The sequence below is a fragment of the Apium graveolens genome, chromosome 10 (genome assembly GCF_009905375.1).
Source record: "Apium graveolens cultivar Ventura chromosome 10, ASM990537v1, whole genome shotgun sequence".
Classification (NCBI taxonomy): domain Eukaryota; kingdom Viridiplantae; phylum Streptophyta; class Magnoliopsida; order Apiales; family Apiaceae; genus Apium; species Apium graveolens.
In genome coordinates this window covers 228,827,527-228,836,858 of record NC_133656.1, presented here as the reverse complement: position 1 = coordinate 228,836,858, position 9,332 = coordinate 228,827,527, and the positions used below count along the sequence as shown (strand labels likewise).

General features: G+C 38.7%; 1 non-coding gene across 1 annotated transcript; it reads left to right on the top strand.

Moving 5' to 3' along the window:
• Positions 1 to 8,685: 8,685 nt before the first annotated feature.
• Positions 8,686 to 8,792, top strand: LOC141694512 (small nucleolar RNA R71). The gene has a single exon (XR_012563808.1). It is a non-coding gene; the product is annotated as a small nucleolar RNA R71 (small nucleolar RNA).
• Positions 8,793 to 9,332: the final 540 nt, after the last annotated feature.

Genomic DNA, 9,332 nt, shown 5'->3' with positions numbered 1-9,332 from the left:
GAGTTCACTATCGGATATGGCTTGATTTAAAAGGAAAATGTCATCTTTGATGAAATTGCATTAGTTGATGGTCTCAAACACAATCTATTGAGCATCAGTCAACTATATGATAGAGGGAATACTGTTTCCTTCAATTCTGAAGCCTGTGTTGTTACCAGTAAGAAGGACAACAAAGTGGTTCTGACTGGACTTAAAAAAGGGAATGTGTACTTGGCTGACTTCAACTTTACAGATGCAGAATCAATTACTTGTCTTTTCAGCAAAGCAAGTCAAGATGAAAGTTCGCTCTGGCACAAGAAGTTGTCCCGTTTGAATTTCAAGACAATGAATGATCTAGTCAAAAAGGACTTAGTTAGAGGAATGCCTCTAGTGGAATTCTCAAGGGATGGACTGTGTTATGCTTGTCAGAAAGGAAAGCAAAAGAAAGCATCATTCAGTAAGAAGCTTGAATCAGCAATTGATGAACCATTACAACTGCTACACATGGATCTTTTTGGACCAGTCAATGATTTTAAATTTCAAGGAAAATATATTGCTCAATGATTGTAGATGATTTCTCAAAGTTTTCATGGACCTATTTTCTTGGATCAAAGGATAAAGCTAGTGAAATCATTATCAATCATATCAAGCAAGTCAACAACCATCCAGATTTCAAAGTAAGGAATATCAGGAGTGACAATGGAACTGAGTTCAGGAATTCTACCATGAGGTTGTTCTGTGAAGAAAATGGGATCATGCATGAGTTCTCAGCTCCAAGGACTCCACAACAAAATGGTGTGGTTGAAAGGAAGAACATATCACTAATTGAAGCTGCAAGAACAATGCTTGAAGAGTCAAAACTCCCAACATATTTTTGGGCTGAGGCTGTTAATTGTGCATGTTACACTCAGAATATTTCTCTAATCAATCAGGCAAAAGGCATGACTCCCTATCAATTGTTCAAGAGAAGAAAACCAACCTTAAACTTCCTTCATGTCTTTGGTTGCAAATGCTACATTCTAAGGAACCAACCTGATCACAAAGGCAAGTTTGATGCAAAGGCTGATAAAGGGATATTTGTTGGTTATTCTGCTGGAAAATCATATAGGGTCTACAATCTAAGAACCAACATTGTTATGGAATCTGTGCATGTTGTGTTTGATGATAAAAAGATTGATGGACTAACAGATGAGGGACATCATGAAGGACTCAAATTTGACAACATTGAGATATATTGTGATGATAGTGAAGATGAGAATGATGGAGAAGACACTTTAAAAAGGATTCAAAATTTTCCTTTGGATAATGCACAAAATGCTGCATCAGTTGAAAGTCATAACTCAGTATCCGTTGAAAGACAAAGCGCATCATCCGTTGAAGTACATAATGGAGCATCCATTGATCATAGTTCATCAACGGATAATCAATTTACATCATCAGTTGATAGAACTCCCAGTTCCTTGCAAAGGACCAATAACTCAGGGGGAGTTTCAACCAATCAACACTCTATCTCACATCATGACAACACTGAGGCCACCTCATCTAGAGCTAATCTACCACCTCAAAGGAAATGAACCAAGAATCATCCCTTTGAACTAATCATTGGTGATGCAACATCTAAGGTGCAAACTAGAAGGGCTACTCAAGATGAATGTCTATACAATAGTTTTCAATCACAGGAGGAACCTAAGAAAGTGGAAGAAGCTCTATTGGAACAAGATTGGATTTTAGCAATGCAAGAGGAGCTAAATCAATTTGAGAGGAACAAAGTATGGAAGCTGGTACCCAAGCCAAAGAACAAGAGTTCTATTGACACAAAATGGGTATTCAGAAACAAGATGGATGAAAATGGAATTGTCATAAGGAATAAAGCTAGATTGGTTGCCAAGGGCTACTCTCAATAAGAGGGAATATATTTAGATGAGACATTTGCTCCTGTTGCAAGACTTGAAGCCATCAGAATTTTTCTAGCCTATGCAGCCCATGCCAATTTCAAAGTCTATCAAATGGATGTCAAGAGTGCATTTCTGAATGAAGAATTGGAGGAAGAAGTCTATGTGAGCCAACCTCCAGGGTTTGAAGATCCAAATTATCCAGACCATGTGTATTATCTGTTGAAAGCACTCTATGGACTAAAGCAAGCACCTAGAGCATGGTATGAGACTTTGTCAAAATTTCTCTTAGATAATTACTTCACAAGAGGCACTGTTGACAAAACTCTTTTCTTTAGAAATGTTAATGGCTCTACAATACTTGTTCAAATTTATGTAGATGATATTATATTTGGTTCTACAGATGATAAAATTTGTAAAAAGTTTGCTAAGTTAATGCAAAGTAAATATGAAATGAGCATGATGTGAGAGCTAACTTATTTTCTTGGTTTACAAGTTAAACAAGTTAGTGGTGGAATTTTCATTAGTCAAACTAAATATATTTATGATCTTTTAAAGAAGTTTGACTTAATGGAATGTTCATCTGCAAAAACTCCCATGGCCACTACCACTATGCTTGAATTAAACAAGGTTGAAAAGTCTGTGGACATTACAAGCTATAGAGGCATGGTTGGTTCACTTCTATATTTAACTGCCAGTAGACCTGATATAATGTTTTCTACATGTCTTTGTGCTAGATTTCAAGCTGATCCTAGAGAATCTCACTTAGTTGCTATTAAAAAACTTTTCAGATATCTCAAAAGGACTCCAAATCTAGGAATTTGGTACCCTAGAGAGTCTTGTTTTGATCTAATTGGCTACTCGGATGCAGATTATGCAGGTTGCAAAATAGACAGGAAAAGTACAACTTGCACCTGTCAATTTCTAGGGAATAAGCTTGTTTCATGGTTCAGCAAGAAGCAAAATTATGTTTCTACTTCAATAGCTGAGGCTGAGTACATTGCTGCTGGTAGTTGCTGTGCACAGATATTATGGATGAGAAATCAACTATTTGACTATGGGCTGAATGTTGACAAAATTCCAATATTCTGTGACAACACAAGTGTCATTGCCATTACTGAAAATCCAGTGCAGCATTCAAGAACCAAGCACGTTGACATCAAGTACCACTTCATAAGGGAATATGTGATGAATGGTACAGTGGAACTTCATTTTGTTCCAAGTGAAAAACAAATTGCAGACATATTTACCAAGCCACTTGATGAATCAACATTCACAAGATTGGTAAGTGAGATAGGTATGCTTAATTATTCCTAAATTTATGTCCTTATTGTAATTTGTTTTGTAGCCTGAAATGAATTTGTTGCAAGAACATAGTTGGCTTTAAGTAAAGCTCATTCTATCAATGGATATTCCCTATCCGTTGAAAGTCAAAGTTGTTCTATTAACGGATGTCCATTATCCGTTGAAAGACAAATACATTTCTGGTAATTTTATCCTTCAACAGATAAAACTGTGTTAGTCTTCAACGGATGACCGTTTACCTCATCCGTTGAACTGTCATATCAGTCATTTTGAGTGAGTCACAACCGTTGATTCTATTTTCTTAATCGTTGATACATATATATATACAGTTGTATGTATTTGTATTAAAGGCATTTTATAGAATACATACAGTTTTTTTTATTCTCAAACGGCTGTGTTTCCCAAAAAAATATTGTTTAATCATTCTTTTTATGTTTTAATTTGAGAAAGTATAAAAGCCCCTTTGAATTCTTATTTTAACTTTACGCTTTCTTGCAATTTTCAAAAGCTTTTACTCTCTTTCTCTCCCAAAACTCTCAACTTTTCTCTGCAACTTCTACCCACAACAATGGCACCAGTAGTAAAGATAATATCCCAATCTGGGTTTGTCTATGAGAAAAACAATTTCGTAGCTTTGGTGGAAAAGAATGAAGTCCACTCAGATTATCACAAGATGATGGATTTCATCAAAAACTGCAAACTGAGCTATGCAATACTGGAAGCCCCAATGATTTACTGTGAGGTAGTTGAGGAGATTTGGACAACTGCTGAGTTCAACCCCACTGATATGACCATCTCCTTCTCTCTCAAAGGTAAGGATTACTGTATTAACTGTTATGATATACAGTCCTATTTTAAATTACCTGAAAATAATGCCATGACACCACACACTGATAATGATGTATCTAGCATGTTAGATTCCATAGGCTATTCCCTTGGTTCTAGTAGTTTAGGCAGTATTAAGAGAAAAGGCCTTAGGAAAGAATGGAGTTTTCTCAGTGATGCCTTTATCAAGGTTTTCTCTGGGAAAATTAGTAATTTTGATGCAATAACTTCAGCTCTTGTTAACATGCTCTATAAGCTGTTTTCTGACAGGTACTATAATTTTAGCAACTATGTTATGCTAGAATTGGGTACTAGGTTAGGTAACAAGGCTAATAAACTCATAACATCTACTATGCTAGATTCTTTATGTTATTGGCTAACCATGTTGCTGAAGGTTTGGTCATAAATAATGAGAGTAATAAACTCAAATGCTGGGCACAAGAGAAGAGGGTCCTTGCAGACCTTTTAAGAATTAACCTCAACAGTCAGGTGGCATTGGTATACTTACCAATCATGGATGCACCTCAGGTAAGTGAGATAAATACTTATTCAACTCCTGCTACTTCCAACCCCATCATTTCTTTTCCTTCAAGTGTGGCCATGGAATCTGTGTTAATGCCCCAATAGATTCCTACCAAGGCCACCAAACCTAAAGTTTCAAAATCCAAGTCAAAGAAAGCCACCTCTGTTGTCTCTCAAAAGACAACAGTTGTAACAAACCATAAACCCTGAGGGGAGTGAACAAGGTGTTAGTGGTGAGGGGAGGGGTGAATATCAAGAAAACCACCAGAATAAGGTAGGAGAGGTGAGTGGTACCCAAGCTAGCCAAGCCACAGTTTTTCAAAAGACTGTGGTGATTGAAAAGGATTCAAACTCATACCTAGTTGCATCCTCCCAAAAGGGTGCAGCTATTGAAAATAGTCCCCAACCAGGGACGCAGAACAAAAGAGAGAGGGATACTGAAGCCACACACTCACCTGTAAAAGCCTTCACAAGAAGAAAGAAGGTCAAAACGCTAGTTTCAACACAGGGTGCACACACTGCACAGATACAACCACCTGTATCTATGCCTTCTCAAATTCAGCTTGATGTGACTCCAACAAATGTGGAGTCACAGCCCCATTCTCTCAAAATTGACACACACCAACCACCAAATTCTCCATCACCATCTCTGGATGTGGACATGATATTCACATCAATTCCTGATTCTCCCTCTTTACAACTCAGGGAGGAGCCCCACTCAAATACTGGTGATCATCATCTTTTAGATGATTTGTTGGATCATCAGCCAATTCTTTTAGACTTAGTTGAATAATCTGTGTCACCTAAATTAAAATCAATCCACACAGATTCAACAGTTATGTCACTTTCAATTTCTACTTCCTTTCCTTCTTCAACGGATATCCCTCATCTGTTGACAAATGGTTGTTCTTCAACGGATAAACTTAACAGCAGTTATCCGTTGATACCATTAGTTTCAACCTCAACGGATATTCCTTATCCGTTGATAGTCTCCACACAAACAACTGAATTAACTCCAAGTGTAAAAGACATGGTTACTGTACAATCACTTCTAAGGTTGAGGGAAGGGAGTGAAAACTTGAGTGAGAGGCTGGGTTGCTCCCAGGAAAAAGAAGAGCTTGAGAGTCTCAATATGCATGCTATTTCTTCCAGCATGGCAAAAAAAAGTGAGAAGAGTACCACCTTAGTAGGTGAAGGTGAGGGTGTGAAGAGTGTGAGCCAGGGGGAGCCCCTAATGCAAGAAAAGAGAGAAATTGAGAGCAAGGCAGGTACATGAGGTATAAGGGTAGATCCAGCCATTGCTAGTGAGTCAATGATTGTGGATGATGCTGACAAGGAAAGACAATTTTAGCAACATTACAGAGCTGAAATTGATAACATTTCCTTGGATGCTGACACTTTTACTCATCCCGTGTCAGCCTATCAACTGTTGGCTACTCAGGACAATGAGGAGGCAAAAAAGACTTTAAACCTAGTACATACTTCAGAATCTCTACAAAGGGATAAAGCTGCTGTCAATATGATGCCTTCTACAGCTGGTGAACCATCTGAAGAATTTGGAGTAAATTCTAATGATGATGACTCTGATTCTTTTGATGGAAGCATGAACTTAGGGGGAGATGAAGGCCCAAGTTCTATTCCAGAGTTACCTGAATGGGCATTGACAAAGGAGTCTACACCAGGGCATTTCAATGTATCCTTAGTCAAACAAGTTATGGCTATCCAAAAGGCAATTCAGGAAACTTCCAATGCTGGTACCAAGGCCATTCTCCAAGCCCACTTAGATTCTCTACATCTCATGAAGCTACAACAATTAAGACAGAATCTAAGTGTGGATGAACTCAAGAAGGATATAGCTGACTTAAAGTCTTACAATACTGAGAAGCTGGATTCAATCATGCCCTTTGGTACCATGCAGGAACTGTTACTGAGACTGAGAAGAGAATCGGCTGCTGAAAAGAAGATGGCCAAATTGGAGGAAAGAGCTCAAGTTATTGAAAACTCTATGGTCACCATTCTTCACAATCAACAGTCTCAGACTAGTCTTCTAGTGCAACTGGCTAAAGCACAGGGTTTGACCCATCTCCTTGATTATAACAAAAAGGGGGGAGAATAAAAGGGAAAGGGAAGGGGAGCCATCTACACACATTCAAATATCCAAAGTGCTAGTTTCTGCCATCACTACTTCTCCAACACTTCAAATCAAAGGAAAGCTTGATGGAATTGATCTAATCCAGCTAGCAGCAGCTGAGATGAAGGTGAAAGAGCAAAGGAGAAGAATTGATGAAAGGATGCAACAAGTGTTTGGCTCTACAACTACAAAATCCTTATCTGTGAAACATAGCACAAAAGTTGAGCCAATCATTATGGAGCACAAGCCAGTAAGGAGGAATAAGGTTGGAGAAACTTATTTAAGGAACCTGAACCCCAAGGTACTCAAGCCAACCACTAGATTCAACAAGGACTCTACAAAGAACCCTCTAAGCTTTGCTCAACTAAAAGAAGTGGATTTTCCTCTTCCAAAGCCTGATGAAGACAAAGTTTTGGGTGGTAACATCATAAAGCACAAAGAGACCAAGGATGTAGTAGAAAGAATGAATATGGCTATCATCTATAGAGAGGGAAAGAGTATTTGTGTGATGCAAGGACATCCCAAATTCTTAATAGCCAAGAGGGAAGAGACCATGAGGCTAAAGGAAGAAGCTAAAAAGCTGAAGGCTGACAAAAGAGCACAAGCAAAGCTTGAAAAACAGCTAAAGTCAAGTCAAATTGAAGAAAAGAAGAAGATTGAAGACAAGAGTGAAGAAGATAATACCTTCCATTTCTGAACCTTTTGTTGTTGATCCCAGTATAAATATCCATGATGAACCAATCATCCCTAAAGAGGAACCTATTGATTGGAACACCATAAAATTGCCTACCTTCTTAACTACTTCTCCACCACCAAAGAAACTGAAAAGAAAATCCAAATCAACACCTCCTCTAACCTCAAGTAAATTCACTCAGAAACATAAACCTAAGACTAAGCCACAAGCCTCAACGGATGATTATGTTCACATTTGTGACATAAAAGAATATACAGATATTGAAATCTTCATGGATGAGCTGGAGTAAGTAAGGGGAATAAATGCTTATGGACAACTACCAGAAAGGCTAGTGTTCAAGTATAAAGGAAGTATGAAAAGGACTTGGCCTCTTCAAAGAATTCTAAGTGAGGGCTATTCTACCTTGATTAGAGTCTACTCAGCTATCAAAAGGGATACTGGCTTTACCAGGACTGCCAAAACTGAGATTCTCAACAAGATTGCCAGCTAAAACTTCAGATTATGGAACTTGAGATTTTTCAGGGCTTGCAACCTTCCCAGACCTCAATGTAATTGCCTTAACTTGCTCTTCTGCTTCCCTCTTGCCTGGAACTTCTGTATCACTAGAAAGCGTTCCTGGTGGTCGATTCAATAAGGCGTTAGCAATTTGTCCTATCTGGTTCTCCAGAGTCTTGATAGAAACAGCCCGGCTTTGGCATATAAGAGCCTGGTTTTTGCACATAAGCCTCAACTCCTCTAATTTATATTTTTCATTCGAAGATTGACCTGCATCATGAGTTTGTTGTTGAAGTTGGAGTTGTTGTCTTGGTGCAAATTGTTGATGAAAACCAGGAAGATTGAATTGCTCGTTTCCCAACCGCTGGAACGGTTGTTGCATCGCATTCTGATTGTTGCTCCAACTTAAGTTAGGATGATTCCATCTGTCAGGATGATAAGTATCTTGAACTGGTTGCTGCAATCTCTGAAAGTTGCTCACAAACTGAGCCGATTCACTAGATATAGCGCATTGCTCCATCGCATGCGAACCTGCACAAAGCTCACAAATACTCGTCCTCTGATGAACTCCATAGTGAGCCAGCGAATCGATCTTCATAGACAATGCCTTTAGTTGAGCAGTGATAGCCGTAACTGTGTCTACTTCAAGAATTCCAGCTACCTTGCTCTGTGGCAATCTCTGAGTTGGATACTGATATTCATTAGTATCTATCAGTTCAATTAGATCATAAGCTTCCTCATAGCTCTTTGCTCATAATGTTCCACCTGATGCTGCATCGAGCATGGGTCTTGACTGTGCTCCCAAACCGTTATAGAAGCAATTGATGATCATCAAATCAGGTATTCCATGATGAGGACACTTCCTAAGTATCTCCTTGTAGCGCTCCCAAGCTTCACATAAAGATTCTCCTGATTGCTGCGCAAATTGAGTAAGAGCATTCCTGATTGCAGCTGTCTTTGCCATAGGGTGGAATTTTTGTGAGAAACTTTTTAGCAAGATCTTCCCAAGTAGTAATCGAACCAGCTGGTAGAGAGTGTAACCAGCTCCTAGCCTTGTCCGTCGAAGAGAATGGGAATAGTCTTAACTTCACAGCATCTTCAGAAACACCTTTGAACTTGAAGGTGTCGCAGATCTCAATGAAATCCCTAATGTGCATATTGGGATCTCTAGTTGGAGAACCCCCAAACTGGATTGAATTATGCGACCATTGAATTATGCCAGGCTTGATCTCAAAGGTATTAGCTGTGATAGTTGGCCTGACAATGCTAGATTGAATGTCATTTATCTTGGGTTGAGAAAAATCCATCAAGGCTTTCGTTCGTGCTGCTGGATCTCACATTGTAATGAGTACCTGAAACACAAACAAATAAACCGTGAAAGTAAAAAAAATCCGAGTCAGTGAACTTTAACTACCACTGATGACAAGCACATAAACTAAAAATTAACAACACCTAGTCCCCGACAGCGGCGCCAAAAACTTGTTTGGGC